The following is a 22,290-nucleotide window of genomic DNA, read 5'->3' as shown; positions in this document are numbered from 1 at the left end:
CAATAGCTAGACGTGGCTCTCTTCCAAACATCAGAAAGAATGGAGTTTAGCCTGTAGACTCATGGCGCGAACAATTATATGCATGAACCAATGGTCCTAGATAGCTCTTCCAATCACGTTTCTGATCTGGGTTGAGAGTTCCCAAGATATCTAGCAGTGTCCTGTTCCATCGCTCACTCATACCATTGCGCATTGGATGATAGGGTGTTGTGCGAGACTTCTTTGTTCCAGTAATTTGACATAATTCCTTGACAATCTTACTTTCAAAGTTTGCACCCTGGTCTGAATGTAAACGCTGGGGCATACCATAATGCACTATACAACTATTAAACAGAGCCTCAGCTGTAGTCCTGGCTGTCTGGTTTCTTGTCGGAATGGCCTGTGCATACCTGTTAAAGTGATCTGTAATAACCAGTATATTTTGGTAGCCTCCTTTGGACGTCTCACGAGTCAGAAATCGATGCAAGCGAGTTCCAATGGCTGTGTGGTCACTATGTTGACGAGTGGTGCTCGAACATTCGTTGACGATTTTCTAAGCATGCAACGACGGCATTTTTGGATCTATACTTCCACGTCTTTATTCATAAATGGGCAATATAATCTATCCCTTAGGAGAGAAAGCGTATTGTCTCGGCCTAAATGACCGCAATCATCATGTAAGTAGTGCATAGCCTCCTCACGGTGAGACTTGGGAAGTACCAGCTGTAGTTGATCATGATCATCTGCACTTGTCCTCCGGTATAGCACACCTCTTCGCAAGCATAAATTGTCAATAGTCCGAAATAATACTAAATGATTTCTTCCAGTAAGTAGGGACTGTCGATTAGGCTTTCCTTTATCTCGTACATCCTTTACCTAGTCCCTTATAACATGATCCTTGGACTGAGCAACTCTCCAATCTATATCTGTCATTGCGGCAATTCCAGAACCAGAGTCAATGTCGTCAACAACGTCTGCAGACAGACAAAGACTTTCAACAAATGGTTGGGCACTAGCTAAATTACGGAGAGTGTGCAAGGTCTCTCTGGTAATAGTCTTCATATCCTTGGTGATGCTCCTGCTCTCTATACATGGCAACCGAGATAGACCATCCGAGTCCGAATTCCTCGAACCGGCCTTGTAAATGATGTCAAAGATGTAAGTGGCTAGAGCAACAAACCATGGATGCACAGTAGCATCAAGTTTGGCTGATGTAAGAATACACGTGAGCGGATTGTTGTCAGTGTACACAGTAAAGTACTGTCCATAAAGCTAATCATTGAATTTCTCAGTCATTGCCCATTTTAATGCTAGGAATTCCAGTCGATGTGCTGAATAATTTCGCTCACGTTTTGTTAACCCTCTGCTGGCAAAGCTGATTACTCGCTTAATACCATCTTGAATCTGATACAGAACCGCACCAAGGCCGTGTTGACTGGCATCTGTGTGCTGCTCGAAAGGTTGCCCAGTGTCAACGTAGCCTAGAATAGGTGGTGAAGAAATATCATCCTTCAGCTGTTGAAACGCTTTCTCCTGCTCTGGTCCCCACTTCCATGATATGTGTTGAATTTTCTTCTGACGCTTACCCGCTTTATTGCGATTACTTGGCATTAATTCTGATAATGGTCTAGCTATCTTTGAGAAGTTCTTCACAAACTTGCACTTCTTTGTGGACAACTTCAAACCACACTCCCTACGCCTTGTTAGGACCTTTTCCATACTTGTTAAATGTTCTTCATAGGTTTTACCAAAAATGATGATATCATCTAAATAGATCACGCAGATGGTCAAAAGCATATCTCCGAGGCACTCTTCCATCAATCTCTGATACGTAGCTGGTGCATTGCAAAGCCCCATGGGTAGTCTCTCAAACTCGTAGAAACCTAGTGGACCCACTGTAAAGGCTGTCTTCTCCTTATGAGATTCATCTAATTCAATTTGATGATACCCCTACTTCATATCCAGCACTGTAAAATATTTAGATCCAGCCAAACAGTCCAAGATATCTTCTATCCTGGGCAAGGCATAGGAATCCTTGATTGTCATCTTATCCAACTGCCGAAAATCAACGCACAAGCGAAGTTTTCCATCCTTCTTCCTCGCTAAAGTAACACTGCTGGCCCAAGGAATCACACCGCTAGCAAGTAACTGGTGAAGGTGATCTTTCACCATCACCGTACATGGAAGGGGGTATCCGACGGCATCTCTGATTAAAAAGTGTTTCGTCGATCAGATTGATGCGATGCCTTACAGCTGCCGTAAATCCCAAATCTGTTTCACTTCTGGAAAAGATGTCTTCGAATTTCTTTATAAGATCTATTCCTTTTTGCTGCTCATCTTTGGACACTTTATCCGAAGTAATGTCCATCTGACGGAGGTCATCTACTCGCTCCCTTCCAACCACATCTGCTGAGATATCAGCCACAGATACTGGTTGCAACTCACACAAAATAACTCTAGGCGGAATACTACATGTCCTGGCAGTCACGTTTGACACATTAACTTCTATCAGGCCATTCCTTGTGTAGTTGTAAGTCACCAAGCCTAGAGAAATATCTAAGTCTTCATTTACTGTGGACATCACTGAATTTAAATTTTCAACCGAAATTGTGAGAGGGGCTTATCTTAAGCGTGTATTGGCCAGCCATTACGTTTGGGTATTTTAACCTGAATGTTATTGAAGAGTGTAGATTATTTTCGTATAAAATGATTTCCCTGTATTGATTATAATAGAAATTATAAATGTTGGAGGGGTATACAGCTCTAGAAAAGAAATGTACTTTTCTGGCTATAAAAATATTTGTTTGCAGTAAAATAGTTCCAACGAGCTAATGCTTATTATGTACTGCAATTCCGTCTTTTTTAAAAATTGTCGATGTTAATATGTCTGTTCACCGTCTTAGATAAGCTCTGAATATTTCTGTAAATTTCAGTAACTTTGGAAGTTACATCCTTTAGAGTATATGCAAGAGTGCCAATCCTTTGCATGAATAATAACATCTGATAAGGGGAAAAAATAAAAGCACTGTTCAAATCTAGTAACAGGTGTTAATGGTATAAATGGAATGACTTCTGGCAACCAAGATTTACTAAGACTCAACTGGGATATTTCAAACTTAAGGCGGCCCATTTGATTAACCAAAACCATCTCTGCTTTTATATTCCTTATTTATTAATGTTTATATTTCTTTTCCGAGTATCACGTTGCACAAAGAACTTTTAAAATTCCTGTTTCACAGAACCATTCAAGTACGGTCCTGACAGTTACTCCCGTATATCAGAATTAAAAAAAAAAAACAAAACAACTTATGTCTGTTTAAACTCCATGTGAACTTGATGTGTAATTGTTATGATGACGCATTCTGCATAAATGTTTACCTTTATGAGAACGTTACATTACCTACAGTGAATGTATTCAACGAATTAGTCTTGTTTCTGTCTCAAAATACAATTAAATATGTGTTCTTTGAAAGAGGTGTTATGTCTATTTAATTTGTATTGTGCGATTGACCTTATTCATAACGAAGGTTAAGAGTTTGGGTCAACCTAATGTTTTGTGCAAACAACGTATTGCATAGTTATTCTTTGTCTATGATTGTAGATTGTAAATTAAGATTATTATCACTTGTAGGTAAATATGTTTATGCGGCCTTTTGATCTTGGATGATTATGAAGGGATTTTTTTTAAGAATACGATGGAAAAATGACCATCATCCTGGTTCTGTTATTGTGTCTTGGTTCTTGATTAAAAAGTGAGAGGTAAAAAGATATTAATTTTACCTGTCCTTAAATTCAGTTGTGATCAGATTTAATTTCAGATGATTTTTTTAAAATTTAACTTATTCACTGGATTATATCAGTATGATACATCAAGACTTCGCACATCAACACTTTTCCAGGGTATTGGTACATCACGCTATTAATATCTTAATTCATTCTGAGCACCACTGGAATTCACTCAGAATACTCAATACTTTAGGATTTGTGGTAGAACATTTAGAACTCTAGGATGTGATTCACAGTAATGTAGTTTCTTTTTAAACTATTCCCGTTTTATTCTCTTTTAATGCTCAACAAATAAATTATTTATTGAATTTGACTAACTATTTTTTTCCTCACTTTTCTATTATTTTTTATTAAGAACATACAGTCGTAAAGGATGGAAATTAAGCTTTTCATGAATGTTTCATGTAAAAGAATGTTGCTGTCCCAGTGTCGTAATACTCGTCAAATTTCAGTTTTGTTTAAATAATTGTCATATACCGGGAAGAAATAAAAGTTCCTTCAACCCAACTTCGTTGTGCTTTGGACTCTAAATACGTTTAGGGACTAACATATGATAAAACCATATACATCATATTGACGGCTTCACACACACACACACACACACGCACGCGCGCGCGCGCACGCTTACACAATGAACTTGGCCATTCGCATGACTATGCATAATTCACAACCATTCTTTATACAACTGAATGGGGGGAAAAAACTATATTTATTTTAGAAAAAAAAATCAAATGCTGTAGGGATATCATATTAGTAGAGTAGTTTGAAAATAATATTTTAGCTCAAGTTTCTTTTTTTATATTTGCGATAGAATTATAATTAGTATTGATTATTAAAATAGAAGTCTTGTCAGTATAGTTCATGAGCAATTATTAATTATAATGTTGGGGTCATATATGTGTAAATATGTTATTTTTTTTTTCGCATGTCATGAATAAGATATTTAATTGAAAGTGTACTTTGTCAACCAATCAAATAGTTTTCTCTAAATAATGATAGTTTTTGAAATCTCTTCATAACTATCATGATCAGACATAATGTTTGAATAAGTATAGACAATTGATTTTTTTTTATTCCTATGCATTTTAAAAAGGTGCGAATTGTGTAACTATGTCTGTCTGTGACCCATTGGTCATTTATTATATTTCCTGCACTGATGAAGATAGACTTGAAACATTCGGATATGAGTAAGGGATGTCTTTAGTTGTGTACAATGGTTTTAAACCTTTTTATGACCCTTGGGGTATGACCAGGGGGTGGGGATGATATTTTTAAAGTGTTTTGTGCAATAGTCAAGGTCAGGGTTTTAACATATTTTACGAGTTTTTGGGGGGTTACATGTTCTGGTATTGCCACTGAAGTGACCCTTAGGGGATGTTGCCCCTATTTTCCCCTACACCAACCTTTTGGCTGGATGATAATTTGTAAATTTGCATTTAAGAATTTTACGGTGTGATGCTGCCTCTTCTTGACTATCAAGGTCAAATGTCATGGTTACATTTACTTTTAGTGTGCTGGATGTAACTATGAAACTAACAGGACCAATGGTATGAATATTGGTCAGCATTTACATATATGTAAGATACGAGTGTCAAATTTTCACTTTCAGAGTTCTCACACATAAAGACTTGATGTTATCTTTTAGCTCTTTGACTGACCTATTTGTAAGGCCATGTTTCAGGACAATATAATTGTTTGTGTGTCCAAATGTCACCCAGAAGCTGTTCAGTTGTTACGAATAATGGAATAAAACATTTTAAATATCCTGTAAAATCATTGGCTGGGAGTGTATATCATGGGTATCTATAGCACAGTCCTATCTGCAATATCAAATTCGCATGTGAAGCTTACTCAACTTTTTATATTAGACTTGCAAATCTAAAGGCTAAAATCACAACTTCTAAACGTGTCATTGAATTTTCATTCCATTATCATCAAGGTTAAGATCGATTACCAACATTATTGCTTTGTATTTCACGGTTCTAGCTCAGAAATTCTCAAGGATAGTAATAAAGAGATCAAACTTTGTATATTCATACATGACCAATGGTCATATCATAGAACACATGTTTCTGATCCAAGTTTCAAGGTCAGGGTCATTGTTCAGGTTACAGTGTAGCTCAGAACTAATGAAGATATTTTTTTATATAAAACGTCAGCCTTTTATATATTTTACCTGACAATGTCTCACAAATTGTGTAGTCATACAATCCACTCACGATTTAAAAGTCGAAAACAAGGGATAAGTCAGTGATTTGTTTCCTTAACCAGGATGTCAAATTTTAACCATATCCGATATTTCTGATGAAATGTTACCAAGCTTCACAAATTTATCATGCAGCTGGCCGGCTTCTAGATTAACAGTCAAGGTCACTGGTAGCGGAAATGTCACGAGGTGGGCATATACTGTACTGTGTGGCTCTCTTGTAAGTCTACGCCTTATGGGCGTATCCCATCTCGTTATGTTGGTGCCACCCCCAAGATCAAAGTCGTAGACGATTATTGTGTATTGTATAGGCTTTTCACATCAACCCATAATATACTGATGTGAAATTGCGGGTGTTATGAGTAGGTGAATCGTAGCCTCCATAGTTGTGGAATTTGCTTACACAAGGCTTTATTAGTATATGGTTAATAATGCATAATGAGTAAAACATGCAGACATGCTGTTTTTCCAAAGATTTCCTTCTTTGAATAACTTTCTTTAAGTTCAGTGATACACAACGTTTGGTACCAAACAACTCTCCGCATGTACAGTTTCAAATAGTCTATGAATCTTGGTACTCCATTTGCTGTGAACTTCAAAGAAAGTAAGAGATGATAAACACAGTAAGTACCATACGTTATTCATTTATCATTTGTCCTACGGGGCCCCGAGTGGCCGAGTGGTCTAAAGCGCTCTCCGTTATGGATCACTGCCCTCTCACCTTTGTCTGCGTGGGTTCCAGTCTCGGATTCGGACAATGTGGGTATGTGAGAAAACTTGCCAGGAGCTTCTCGTGGGTCGGTGGTTCTTTCCGGGGTTTTCCCGGGTTCTTCCTCCACCAATAATACTGGCCGCCATGTATAGCCTATCGTGTGCTGAAAAATGGCGTTAAACCCCACAACAACAACAACAATCATTTGTCCTACAAGAACTTAGGAAATGATATAATCTTAGCTGCCATAACAACCAGATAGTTTGACATCGTAAGAAATAGTTGCATTTGGTCAGACTTTTCTATCAGACTTTTGGTAATGTCTTGTGTTTCATGCTTCCATAACAATTATTCAGCCTCCAGAGCAACAAGGTAGAGAATATATTTTCACCTCTCCCCCTACTCAACCCCCCCCCCCCCCCAAAAAAAAACCCTGGTCAAATGTTAATCAAAGAAATCAATGTTAATCAAAGAAATAAGGAAATAATTACATGATAAAAAAGAAAGGTTTTTCTTGGTCTCGATGGGAGAGAAACGTCGTTTATATATCTTCTCCCAACCTATTGCATTTAAAGTTATCAAATGTTCAGGAAATGCTCCATGTGGCACGTTCTGGTCAGTTTTGTTTCTTTGAGTTTCCATTGCAACAATTTTCCTTTTACATCAACCAGGTGGAAGCATTTTTATATTTTACAAACAACAATGTAATTTAAATAAAACTTTAATAAGATAATTGAATAAACTTAGTTTATACACTAGTTTTATCTGTGGAGGATTATAAACTAAGTTTAATGCACTGCATCTGGCACACATGTGCACACGATGGGGCACAACACACCGCACGAGGCTTGCATACAAGCACTCGATAAGCCACCACACTAGGGGAGTGAATGCAGTATACCGTATCGCTAGGTGCACATCATACATCGCACACTCGTGAGGAAGCATCCACGCCACGACTACGTGGTGCTCGGCACTGACGGTACTTACCTCGCCCCTTAAAAATACGTACTATACAGAGCGCACGGCACCATACACAGGACGAGACGTATACGGCGTCGCGCAGCGCCCCGCCCCATTTGCGCGCGCGCGCGCGCACACACACACACACACACACACACACACAAGCACGATGAGACAGACTTTCATGCGGGATGCAACGCAATGCACGAATCTAACACGTGTCTAAATTTTAACTCGATAACTTTGAAATTAGTTTAGCACCGTCCCTGCTATTATTTGTATTGCTCATACAATTTACTTTAGTAACATACATCTGAAAAGATGCAGGGTATTGCAAAGTTTATTGTTTGTTACAGATGAAAAATATCTTCTTTAGATAGCATATAGCGCGCATCCCAAGATACAGGATGGGATACATGATTAGATGAAAGAAATGTATAACAAAGATGATAGCTGACGTAGTTGTACTTCGTTCCAAGCAGGAATAAATATATGTCCATTTTGTAAAGGCTCTTATGACCTAGCACTGGTGTCCTAAACCACAATCAAAAATAGATTGATGAAGGCAGGGCCGACAAGAAGGGGTGGGGGTCAACCTGTGATATATCCCAGGGGACCGGGCCGAGCAACACTTTTTAATTTTATAAAAGAAATGTTTTGTTTGGAAAAGAACTCAGAGAGGCTTGTGTGTTTCTTACCCCAGGGCCCGTAATCGATCTGCACGGCCCTGGATGAAAGTCGAATGTATGGGCATGGGGTACACAAAAACTTACTCGCTAGGCAAACGGAATTAAACACTTAGCTGTGTGCACAAACCAACTGGATTTAAAATGCATGGTATATGCAAGAAATTATAAACTGGCACCTATAGCAAACAGAGAGAGAGAGAGAGAGAGAGAGAGAGAATTATTAATGTACACCAAACAGAACGGAAAGTGTTATTCCTGGATTCTATTGGAGAAAGCTTGGTAAGAGTAGGCAGATTTAATATTTAATACAAATAATACTATCATCCACGTTAGAGAATTTTTTTACGGAGATTCGAACCAATGTATGTGGGTAAACGGTACCCATTGCATTGCCTCGGTGTTTAAACCCCAGGGCCCGTAATCCATATTCCATCGCGACTAAGCACACAACAAGTGATGCAACTGATTCGGTGTTATATGTACGTGTGTGTTGCCGAAAAAATGGAATGACTACCTATCTACACAGTCATTCCGCATTGTTAAGAAAGAAATTAATATATATAGGATTAATTATAGAGAAATCTTGATATGAACCAGACAGAACGGAAAGTCCTATCCCTGGATTATATTGGAGAATGCTTGATAATAGATAGGTAGATAAAATATTTAACATAAATAATACTATCATACATATTAGGAGTAGTTTGGACCGTCATGGGTTCAAGTCATGTGTTTTGGAGCTCCCAGTTTTTCATCAAATTGGATGGTAAAATGTGATTGTATTCATTGATACATGTTGTGGATATATTCTTGAAGTGATCAGTTGTATTGTGGTGTAATTACTATTTTTGGAAGTTTTCTTTCAAGTATTAATTTTGTGTTTTTAATATTTCTTAGTCATATATTCATTGAACCCATTTGTACCAGGAGTACCAGGAGTACGGACAATTATAACTCACTTATAGCTCACTTATTGTTCAGTTCTATATTTGGTTTGTTTAAGCCTTAATGGATTTAGTGAGTGCAAGTAAGAGCTAATCTGGGCTAAACACATGACTTGGTATAGGCTCTCTTGATAACTGCTAACTCATGTTCATCTAAAGAGTGTGAGCTCTTTCAGAATCTATATTGCATGAGAAAGTTAGATAAAAGTTGACAATATGGCTGAAATGAAAATATACTACCAACAATAAATAAAAACAAAATAAATAAATAAATAAATACTTGAATGTTTTGGGAGATTTTCATTAGAAAAGAACAAAAATGCTCTCTCAGCAGGATATTATAGATGATGTGGACATTGAGAGAAAGTCTCAAAATAGTTTTGATGTTGCTCAAGACATGTTAGATAATGAAAATGAGGACAACACCAATTCAAGGCCGGATTTAAACTTATCAGAGATGGATGATATGGGGAAACCGAAGGGAAATCTGAGAAACATTGAAAATGTCACTGATGCTGATACCAAAGATGATACCAATGATGATGCTCTATTTGTCTCACAGACATCGCAAGCAGAACAAGATTCAGATGTAGACGAAATTAATGAAGGCATATACATGCAAATCAAAACCAAATTTGGAACTCTTAATAGAAGTGCCTTCAAAAAAAGATTGAAATCAACACTTGATGTCAAAGGTCTCAGGGATTCTAGGCAAGCTCTCTTTGATCTAGCAAAAAGGAAGAGATATGATTGTCCTGATGGTCGATTAGTAGAACGTTTACCTCGAACAAATAGTGCTCCTGTGGAGGATAAGTTATCGGAAGATATTTATATTATATTCCATTTCATTGAAGGAGAAAATAATTACAGTGACATGAAAGCATGTATATCTAAATGGGCATTGAAACATAATTCTGAAACAAGATCATCCCAGCGTATAAACTCAATTCGCAGTGATTGTATATCACAAAGTCCGAAAGCTCCGGTCAATGATAGCGCCTTACAAAGAACTGATGAAGATGCTGATAGAATGAGCACAATATTTGCGCAGATAGCGATAATGAATGATAAGTTTGAAGAAAAATTCTCCAGATTGGAAAACCAGTTGGGTGATATTATCACACGGACAGAAAATGAGATCCTAAACTTAAAGTCAGACTTAGTGGAAACTACGAAGAAACTCAAAGAGGCGAACTCTCATATAGAACAACTGAAATTAAAGGAAGAAAAACTAATCAATGATAATAGAGGAATGTATTTCCAGATGTCATCAATGGCAACCCGGGAAAATGAGATTAAAGAATTATCTTCTCATGTACATCAACATCTAGATGTGATCATGAAAAAGATTAACTGTATTGAGGGAAAGTTAGACACAATTTGTACAAGACACAAACTTTTATTCAATCAGTCTAACAAAGGAAGTGATAGAAACGTAGACTTGCAAATGAAAGAAAATCATGGAAATCATGAACTATCAGCATACAAGGAGAGTAGACATGTTATCTCTCCATCTATTGATCAAGAAAATGTAGTACATGGACAAAAAAAAATACATAAAGAGCCTGCTAGAGCTCTTCCAGTAAATTTGCTTAGCAATGGTCCCGCTATGTTTACATTGAAAGATTTCCCGCCACTTTCACGGAATGATCGGACTAACATAACGGAAAATGTGAATCATAATCAGCGCACAGAAATAACATCTCACAATGCAAGTACATCAACCTACAATCAGCAAAAGAAATTAAGATATGAAGATAGAGCTAACATAAATATAAATGAAAACATAAATAAAGATCAAATAGGGCACAACAAATCACCAAATGATCAAAGAATGATTCCGAATGACGAGGAGAGACAAAAAAAGGAAGATACATCGTATAGACATATTGAGACAATTATTACCAGACCCAATCAAAGGAATATAGAACCGGATGTGTTTGAACCAGTTGTAAGAAACAAAATAAGACGCATTCTGCTATCAAATGTCAAATCGAGAAAAAATATAGATGTAGTAAGGACAGCTGTTGCAACTCAGTGCAAGGAGGAAGGTGTGACAGTAACATTCGTCCGCCTCATAAAGGAACGACCCCACTGGGATGGATCAAATATATATACATTTCGACTAAATGTACTGGATAAAGATTTTGAACTGATGATGAATAATGAATCATTTTGGAGTTCTGGAATAAAATGTAGGGAATGGATAACAAACAGAAAATGGAGAGAAGGCTACTTACTTGATGAAACGCATGAGAATTACAAAATATATTCCTAATGAGCATAACCATATGACTAGTAATTGCTTCTTAATTATAATTATGATCATTATTTCAACATGGAATGTACGTGGTATAATGTCTAGCACGCAGAAATTAATTGAATTGTTACCAGACACAGATATATTTGTTATCACTGAACATTGGCTTTGTACAAAGAATCTAACGTATTTAGATAAATTACATGATGATTTCAAAGTAGTTGCGCTACCTACTGAAGAGATACAACAATGCTATAGAGGTAGTGGCGGGGTTGCCGTATTTTATAGATCATCACTATGCAAAGCAAGCACCTTACAAAATGAGTTCCCAAATATTATGGCGGTGAAAATCTTAGTGAGAGACTTGGAACCTATAATTTTGATTGCAACCTACTTTCCCTCGACAACTAGAACTGATGATGCATATGACAAATTTTGTGAAAATGTTTTTGATGTGTATGATAGGTATTCTGCTGAAAATATATGCATAATTACGGGCGACATGAATGCAGATCTTGTGTGTAAAAATCCATCAAGAAGAGATCTTGCTCTCAAAAAAAGAATAGAACAGAGAAACATAGTTGCTACGCTGGTGATAAAACCACATGAACATTACATCACGTATAGATCAAAAGACATGTCACGAACGTCCACACTTGATTATATATTAATACCTGAAATAATTAGAGGTGCTGTAAAAAGACACATAGTAAATGACAAAATCGATTTCTCAATATCGGATCACCTACCTATTACAGCGGCACTTGCAAAAGATATACTGAAGGAAAATAAAAAGACATGTGTATCTCCAAGAATGAAATGGAACTTGGCAAATCCATTAGAAATGAGCATGTATAAATCTGATGTTAGTGCATTCTTGAATTTCACCTATGAGTGTAAAAAGGTAGAAGATATAGAGAAGTATAATGAATTGATAACTAAGAGTGTAATAACTGCATCAGACCGATATATTCCAAAGTCCGAATTCAAATCGCACTTGAAACCATATTGGAAGAAAAGTGGGCTTGAAAATTTACATCAGAATATGAGAAAAGCGCGCGGAGAATGGATCAAAGCAGGAATAAATAGAAGCACAGAGTGTAGCATCAAAAGAAGATACAAGGACGCGAAAAGAAAGTTTAGAAAGAAACATAGGCAAGAGAAAAAGGTATATAAAGAGTGTATATTTGAGGAGATAGAAAAGAGTGCAGAAATGGGAATAGACGAATTCTATGCAGTCATACGGGAAAATAGAAAAGATAAATCGGACATTGGTAATATTGCATTTCGAGGAGTAGAATCTAATACTTTGGATGAATGTGTCAATCTATGGAAACTATATTTTTCTGAATTAAGTGGTACAACAGATGAGGAACATAATGATTGTGTCAAAATGAAGAATATGTACGAAGAAAGCAAACTAGAGAATGATAACATAAAATGTAATAATATTACAGAGGAAGAAGTGTTGCAGCATATCAAGTCTCTAAAAACAAAAAAATCACCAGGCATTGATTGCATATCGAATGAACACTTAAAGTATGGTGGAAAATATTTAATCAGACATTTAACTGCCCTTTTTAATTACATGATCCAGTATGAGTATTTGCCTAATGTATATAGATGTGGGATGATTATACCGATATACAAACAAAATGGTAAAGGTAAAAAGGATCCATTGAATTATCGTGGTATAACATTGACATCTTGTCTGGGAAAATTGTTTGAAAAAATATTGATGACTAGAATTCAAAAGTATTTAGACAAAATAAGCTTTCCACATCCTTATCAATTTGGATTTCGTAAGGAGGCTGGATCTATCTCCGCTGCTTTTACTCTTCAAGAATGTTTGATGTACTTTAATAATCATAACTCTAATGTATATGCTGTTTTTCTGGATAACGAAAAGGCATTCGATAGACTGTGGCATTGTGGACTATTAAAAAAACTAAAAATATTAGGAATTAATGCAAAAATATGGAGAATAATCGCCCATTCCTACACACAGTCAAGTGCCTGTGTAGCGTGTAGAGGATGTATATCTAACACATTTCCATTACGGAGAGGCGTTGGTCAAGGGCGTGTAATGTCGGCTTTTTTATTTCTCGTGTACATAAATGACCTATTGAATGAGCTAGTAATGACTAATTGCGGGATAACAGTGAATCAGATGAACATACCTGGCATGCTTTTGGCAGACGACACTACTCTACTAAGCTCTACGCTGAATGGATTGCAAATACTCGTGAATACAGCTTATCAGTATGCACAGAAGTGGAAATTGAAATATAACTCTAACAAGAGTAATTGGATGATATTTAGTAAAAGAAAGGAAGTGTACTCATCAAATGGAATTACTCTGGGATCACAGAATATTCCTAGAGCAAAAAAAGTGAAATATGCAGGAGTTACCTTTTCGCAATCAATGAAAACTAATGATCGTATAATCTATTCCTACGATAAAGCTAAACGTGTAACAAACTCACTATACTCAACTGGATTAAATGCAAATGGAATGAATCCTATAGTCTCTGTGAAAGTCTGGGAAAGAGTTATATTGCCATCTGCTTTGTATGGCTCAGAACTCTGGTTTAATATGTCATATCAGGGCATTGAATCAATGGAGAAAATACAACGATATTTCGCCCGGAGAGTACAAGGTTTCCCTCAAAGATCGCCTACTGGATCTACGACATCGTGCTTGGGGATGATATCAATGGAAGCTCGCATAGATAAGCAAAAACTCGTATTCCTTGGTCGCATGTGTAGAACATCAGCAAATTTAACGGCTAAAAAGGTTTTCCTCTGGGCTGTTGGAAATTTTATTTTTGACCCCCAACATAGCTACAACTCTTTTATATAGGATGTAAATACTGTACTAAAAAAGTATGATTTAGAAGACTATCTCAACGACTTTATTTTCACTGGAAAATTTCCAGACAAAATAACATGGAAAAACTTAATTGGGACAAGAATACAGATATTAGAGGAGAGAAAACATGAAATGAGTATCAGAAATCCATCAGAGGGATTTGGTAGATTTTTAAAAATTAATCCAGGATTAAAAATGCATCATCTATGGAAAATAGCTTACACTGACTCAAGCAGAAAAATGGAATATGGGACATTAATTCGTATTGGAGGAATGCAAGCAAGACCTGGACTGTGTCCCCTATGTGGCAAAATGAGTCATGACCGTATTTTGCACATTTCGATGAATTGTGCCTTAACCTCAGACGACAGAAACCACTTGATGGAAAGTCTATTTTCGTATATGCCTCCAGTGATTTACCGTGATTTCTGTGATCAGATCGATGATGTTATACTGATTATACTACTTGGTGGTTTAAATGATATATCAGAAAGTTTAGAATTTGAGGCATGGTTAAATATGATCAGACTATCTACCAAGTATTTCATTAAGACAAAGGATATTATATATTCGATTCAATAGAGAACTCACTCAAAATATAAGGAAAGAAATACTTGTACTGGATTGCAAAGAGAGTAGGAAACTATTTTTGTTGTGAGGATACATTTTCAAATGTTTTATCGTATATATATCTCTATCTAGATTAGTAATGATTTTAATTTATTTATTCGTTTGCTATTGGAAATAATTCAATAAGTAACGAATCTACTATTTTTGTGATTCTATGTATTTAAATGCATTTCTTTTTTGTCTTAAAATCTTCAGAAAATGGAGGAATAAAAGAATATCATCATCTCACCTTTGTCTGCGTGGGTTCCAGTCTCGGATTCGGACAATGTGGGTATGTGAGAAAACTTGCCAGGAGCTTCTCGTGGGTCGGTGGTTCTTTCCGGGGTTTTCCCGGGTTCTTCCTCCACCAATAATACTGGCCGCCATGTATAGCCTATCGTGTGCTGAAAAATGGCGTTAAACCCCACAACAACAACAACAATCATTTGTCCTACAAGAACTTAGGAAATGATATAATCTTAGCTGCCATAACAACCAGATAGTTTGACATCGTAAGAAATAGTTGCATTTGGTCAGACTTTTCTATCAGACTTTTGGTAATGTCTTGTGTTTCATGCTTCCATAACAATTATTCAGCCTCCAGAGCAACAAGGTAGAGAATATATTTTCACCTCTCCCCCTACTCAACCCCCCCCCCCCCAAAAAAAACCCTGGTCAAATGTTAATCAAAGAAATCAATGTTAATCAAAGAAATAAGGAAATAATTACATGATAAAAAAGAAAGGTTTTTCTTGGTCTCGATGGGAGAGAAACGTCGTTTATATATCTTCTCCCAACCTATTGCATTTAAAGTTATCAAATGTTCAGGAAATGCTCCATGTGGCACGTTCTGGTCAGTTTTGTTTCTTTGAGTTTCCATTGCAACAATTTTCCTTTTACATCAACCAGGTGGAAGCATTTTTATATTTTACAAACAACAATGTAATTTAAATAAAACTTTAATAAGATAATTGAATAAACTTAGTTTATACACTAGTTTTATCTGTGGAGGATTATAAACTAAGTTTAATGCACTGCATCTGGCACACATGTGCACACGATGGGGCACAACACACCGCACGAGGCTTGCATACAAGCACTCGATAAGCCACCACACTAGGGGAGTGAATGCAGTATACCGTATCGCTAGGTGCACATCATACATCGCACACTCGTGAGGAAGCATCCACGCCACGACTACGTGGTGCTCGGCACTGACGGTACTTACCTCGCCCCTTAAAAATACGTACTATACAGAGCGCACGGCACCATACACAGGACGAGACGTATACGGCGTCGCGCAGCGCCCCGCCCCATTTGCGCGCGCGCGCACACACACACACACACACACACACACACACAAGCACGATGAGACAGACTTTCATGCGGGATGCAACGCAATGCACGAACCTAACACGTGTCTAAATTTTAACTCGATAACTTTGAAATTAGTTTAGCACCGTCCCTGCTATTATTTGTATTGCTCATACAATTTACTTTAGTAACATACATCTGAAAAGATGCAGGGTATTGCAAAGTTTATTGTTTGTTACAGATGAAAAATATCTTCTTTAGATAGCATATAGCGCGCATCCCAAGATACAGGATGGGATACATGATTAGATGAAAGAAATGTATAACAAAGATGATAGGTGACGTAGTTGTACTTCGTTCCAAGCAGGAATAAATATATGTCCATTTTGTAAAGGCTCTTATGACCTAGCACTGGTGTCCTAAACCACAATCAAAAATAGATTGATGAAGGCAGGGCCGACAAGAAGGGGTGGGGGTCAACCTGTGATATATCCCAGGGGACCGGGCCGAGCAACACTTTTTAATTTTATAAAAGAAATGTTTTGTTTGGAAAAGAACTCAGAGAGGCTTGTGTGTTTCTTACCCCAGGGCCCGTAATCGATCTGCACGGCCCTGGATGAAAGTCGAATGTATGGGCATGGGGTACACAAAAACTTACTCGCTAGGCAAACGGAATTAAACACTTAGCTGTGTGCACAAACCAACTGGATTTAAAATGCATGGTATATGCAAGAAATTATAAACTGGCACCTATAGCAAACAGAGAGAGAGAGAGAGAGAGAGAGAGAGAGAGAATTATTAATGTACACCAAACAGAACGGAAAGTGTTATTCCTGGATTCTATTGGAGAAAGCTTGGTAAGAGTAGGCAGATTTAATATTTAATACAAATAATACTATCATCCACGTTAGAGAATTTTTTTACGGAGATTCGAACCAATGTATGTGGGTAAACGGTACCCATTGCATTGCCTCGGTGTTTAAACCCCAGGGCCCGTAATCCATATTCCATCACGACTAAGCACACAACAAGTGATGCAACTGATTCGGTGTTATATGTACGTGTGTGTTGCCGAAAAAATGGAATGACTACCTATCTACACAGTCATTCCGCATTGTTAAGAAAGAAATTAACATATATAGGATTAATTATAGAGAAATCTTGATATGAACCAGACAGAACGGAAAGTCCTATCCCTGGATTATATTGGAGAATGCTTGATAATAGATAGGTAGATAAAATATTTAACATAAATAATACTATCATACATATTAGAGAATTTTTCATTCGTACACTACGAATATTCGAACCCAGGTCCGCGGGTAAACGGTACCCATCGCCTTGCATGCACACACCAGTCCATATTCCATTACGACTAAGCACACATCAACGATTAATAATCTCATTAATTCAGGTATATAAAAAAATTATTTAGTGCAATCGATTTTAAAAATGCATTCTAAATTTAAGACAGTTGTTACGGTTGACATTGTAAAAATGTGTATTAGAAGTAGGATAATCAGTGTAATGAAATCCGTGTACACCACTGTGGGTAAAAGTTACTACTGCTACTGCTACTACTACTACTACTACTACTAATAATAATAATAATGATGATAATAATAATCTTTCATTTGAATTTTACTCTTAGATTTGCGTACGGCAAGGATTATGTTTACCACCATTTTTATTTTCAGTGTTTAATAATGCTGTAGACACATTTTGGTATTGAAAGTATTGAAAAGCGTATTGATGGTATCGATATTGATATTATAAAAGTATTCCTAATGTATATTGGAGATATTTTAATTTGTTTTTCAAACAAGTAGTGATAGTTCACAAATGGGACAATGTGCACTGAAATAATAATAACGGAAATGAAAATTAAACATAAGTGTATCTTAGGCTATATATATGATAACTTTTAGAGGATGGGAAATATACCTAAATTGTTCAATTAATTTTTCATGCAGAATTTCTATTAAATCAACAACAAAAAAATAACAGATGTGTGGCGTGACGGGTTGTTATGCCACCACTGCGGCAGGTGTGATATGGTTGTGGTGGGGTGCTCCCTATATTTTATTTAAATTATTACAGAAGTCCCACCCAGGCTCGATTTTGGTTGGAAGTTAAATAAGTGAAAGATAGATGTAAAGCTACTAGCACCCAGTCAGCAGTGCCGACGGTTCAGTGACAGAATATACAAAAAGGTGAAATTCAACGAATAACAATTTAATGACAATTCAGTACTCAAATGATTAAAATTCCCCAAGTACTCCCCTTCCGCTCGACCCTGTGATAGCCTATTGCATCTCTTGATTAGTAGTGTGAGATAACTTTCCACCTGTCCTTGTATTCTACTGATCTGTGTATTCTTCTCTCCTATTCCTCCATTTCCTTATCCTCTTCCTCCCGACGTTCTCCAAATTCCTTCTCTTCCTCGACTTCTCTATATTCCTCCTCCTTCTCCACTTTCTCCTCCTCGACTCCTTTTCCTCCTCCTCCACCTTATATACACCTTCTCTCCACAGACTAGACTTTGGTCGACTTCGTCTGCTCTGCTAGTCTCACTTCCGTCTTCACCTCATCGAAACTCAACACTTAACTAAACCAGAAGTTCTGTCCCACAGAAAGCTTCCTGTGAAAACATAAGGACGGAACAATATTTTCCTTAGCCCTCTCGTCTCACACAATACCCAGCCTATCATCTGATAACGACTATTAAATTTCTTCGGTCACGCATTCATTCACATCGATATGCTCACACGCTCTTGTATGGTAAAAGCACCGTATCAATTATTTCACATACATACATCAACAATATTCTGAAAAAAATCGAGCAAATAACTTAGAATTTCCGCTCAAAGTTTTACCGCCAACTTACAAGTGGCTTCCTTGGAGTAACACTGTATTGCTCCTCAATCTTTCACTGTGAGACAACACTCTTGAAATATAAAGGGTAACTAAATAGCATAGGAATAAAAACAATGAAAATAGAAAGTTTAAAGTATTAAGAGGAAAACAGGGACCTTCACGTGGATAAAGGACTGTGCATAGACGTCGCAGGGCTATATCACAAGGCGCTTCGCGAAGTGGACAGGCCTGCGAAAGAGTATCAGAAAAACGCACATGAAGTAATTAAAAAATCGAACAAAAACACGGGGACTAATAAGTTACCCTCTATTAACCAACTAACAATTCTCTAAACCATTTTGGAACTTCTTTTAGATTATAAATTAAATAATAGAGAGGAGGCCTAACTCGAATCGGGAGAAACACAAATAAATAAAGTGCGGACCCCGACTCGAATACAGCCTGCCTCATTCTGGAAATAGATTTTAATGCGAGAAACGCCACACCATAGCCACTCACATAAAACAATAAGTTTTATTTTGATTTCAACTTGTAGTACCCCGTTCCTCTCGCCAAAATTCTAAATTGCAAATAATATAAAAAATATCTTAATTTGTACCAGGACAAACAAATGATTTTAAAAAGTCCATATAAAAATATATATTAAGACAACTGGGAAAAATTGGACTTATAGTTTTGCTGTCCCTACATACAGACCATATAGCATACACACACTATAGCATTGATACACACAGAGTACACGGGACATAGGAGATCTTCGGCAAAGATCACCAAAAATCAAGGATAAGAAATCTTAAAATGGGGATGAGACCCATGTTTCGGACTATTAACCTTTAGAAAACACTAGAACTCAATAAATACCCCGTCAAAATTTAGTTATAAACTAAAATTTTGATCAAAATTCTTTATAAAAAAATTTAAACAAGCACACACATCGTGGAGGATACATAAATACATGAAAACACTTTATTTATTTGGTTAAGTGGAGAGTGGTATCTGTCTGGCCCCCCCCCCCCCAAAAAAAAAAACGAACAAATTTGTTTATATTTTTATACAAAAAATCTAATGTCGTGTTGATCCAAGATGCCGGATTTTCTCTCTGATCACAGTAACCTTACGTAAGAGATTAACTAAAGCCTGCGGCAATGTTTAGACATCAAAACATGACTTGTAATAATACCATATAATAATACCATAGTTAGTACACGACTTACGAATTGAAGCTGAGCAAACGTGACAAGTTTACAGGAAATTAACGAGTTTTTAGAAACAAGATGTAACTAACGTTCATCTATTCCTGTAAGTAGTAAAGCAACGTTTGTAAGACATATTTGATCCATACCTATAAACAAAACTATACGTAGAAACGTAATGAAACTTGTTATGCTTAATACTCAGCAGAAGTGTAGAAAACTCGGAAAAATAGGAGAAAACTTTTTCTTTTTCATCCAAGTGCCCCCTCCCCATATGTAACTCACCTTATTTTGCATCTTTGGATACTATACTTTCAGAATCACCGTATATAACCAGTAACAAATAAAACAAGGTGTGTAACGCGTCGAAATTTGAAAAACAGCGCATGAAAGGGACATACATAGCATCCCAAGGGGAAATGTACTGGCAATATATGTTTACACGGAAAGCTAGAAGAAAAAACTGGCAAAGCTACGTTCAGGTAAGTAGCTAATGTACCGTCGTTCCCAGCATACATAAGCGGCAGAGATCCAATGTACTGTAATAGAACGGTTTAATTTTTTTGTGTGCAAAAGTAAGGATTTACAGGGTTGATTACAGTGCAAAACTGAAAATGGAAATCATGATAGTGCATTCTCTATGAGCAATTTTGTTAAAACTAAGCTTTTCTATTTGTAAAAACAATCTGACCTTTTCAAGAAAGTGGTATAAGTAAAACTGAAACGTGCTTAACGCAAGGCAATAGAGCTACCTTCATATTTGTTTTAAAAAGAAGAATGATACATTAAAGTCAGCCAGTATTACAATCTTCAAGAAGTTTTGAAGTAATTAAATCAATAATCAAAAGAGCCATGCCATAACCAGAATCAACTGCAGGAATCATATGTTATGGCCAGATTTGGAGGAAATACGTTTTAAACAAAATATATTGAATCCCTAAATCTGATAAGCGAAAAAAAATCATTTCGAATATATGACGCAACTTCTGTTTCTTGAAACAGTTAGGTTTTTATTATAAAAATAACTGCCAAGGTGTTGTACAAGAAAACCACATAATGGGCATTGGAATAACAGATGCATAGTTATATGAAACGTTTTTTCTTCATTGTGGTTCATATAACTTTGTCAAGTCACGTCCCCAGCAGCAAAAACTCCATTATCACGCAATATTAACTTGACAAACGTGCTGACATTTTTCAACAGTGTAAAATGTGTACCAATAAACTATTCTCGATAGTTTATAAATACCATGTTCTTGAATAATTAAAACTGTACACGTAGTTCAGGCTGGGTATGTAATACGGAACTTTTAGTTGTGCGATACGTAGACAAAACTACATATGTGTGTTTTGTTCCGAGTGGGTGGAAAGCACGAGTTGGACACGGAGAAGGGATGTATAGGCCCATTCTCACTACATACGACTGCATTTCTTAAAACTACAAACTCGTGTTGGCATTTTATAAAAATGATTTAAACTGTATAGCAATAAATCATTTCGCATATTTTATAAGTGGACTACTATTTTTCAAGTTGTATAAGAAGTTCCAGGATGGATTTGCAAAACGAAAATTGTAGGCGTGCGATACGGAATTATAGACTTAACATCTGTATGGCCCGCCAAATCAGCCTTTTAAGATTAAATGTGTATGTAATGAAATTATATCTGCAAATGGGCCATTAACTGGTGACAAATACAAACATTTTATAAATATAAAGTTAATTTATTTAACGATTTTGTAATGAATAATGAAAGTTTGGTGTTCTTATGATTTGAGTAGTAGCACGATTCCTCAGATACTGTCGATTATTACTTACTACCGACGTACTTGTAGAGTGATACAACAACCGTGGTATCTACCACACGAAACAAAATACCGCGATACA

Source organism: Sinohyriopsis cumingii, chromosome 3, assembly GCF_028554795.1.
Source record: "Sinohyriopsis cumingii isolate HCF-2022 chromosome 3, ASM2855479v2, whole genome shotgun sequence".
NCBI lineage: Eukaryota > Metazoa > Mollusca > Bivalvia > Unionida > Unionidae > Sinohyriopsis > Sinohyriopsis cumingii.
The sequence above is the reverse complement of the archived record's forward strand: the minus strand, read 5'-3'. Positions refer to the sequence as shown.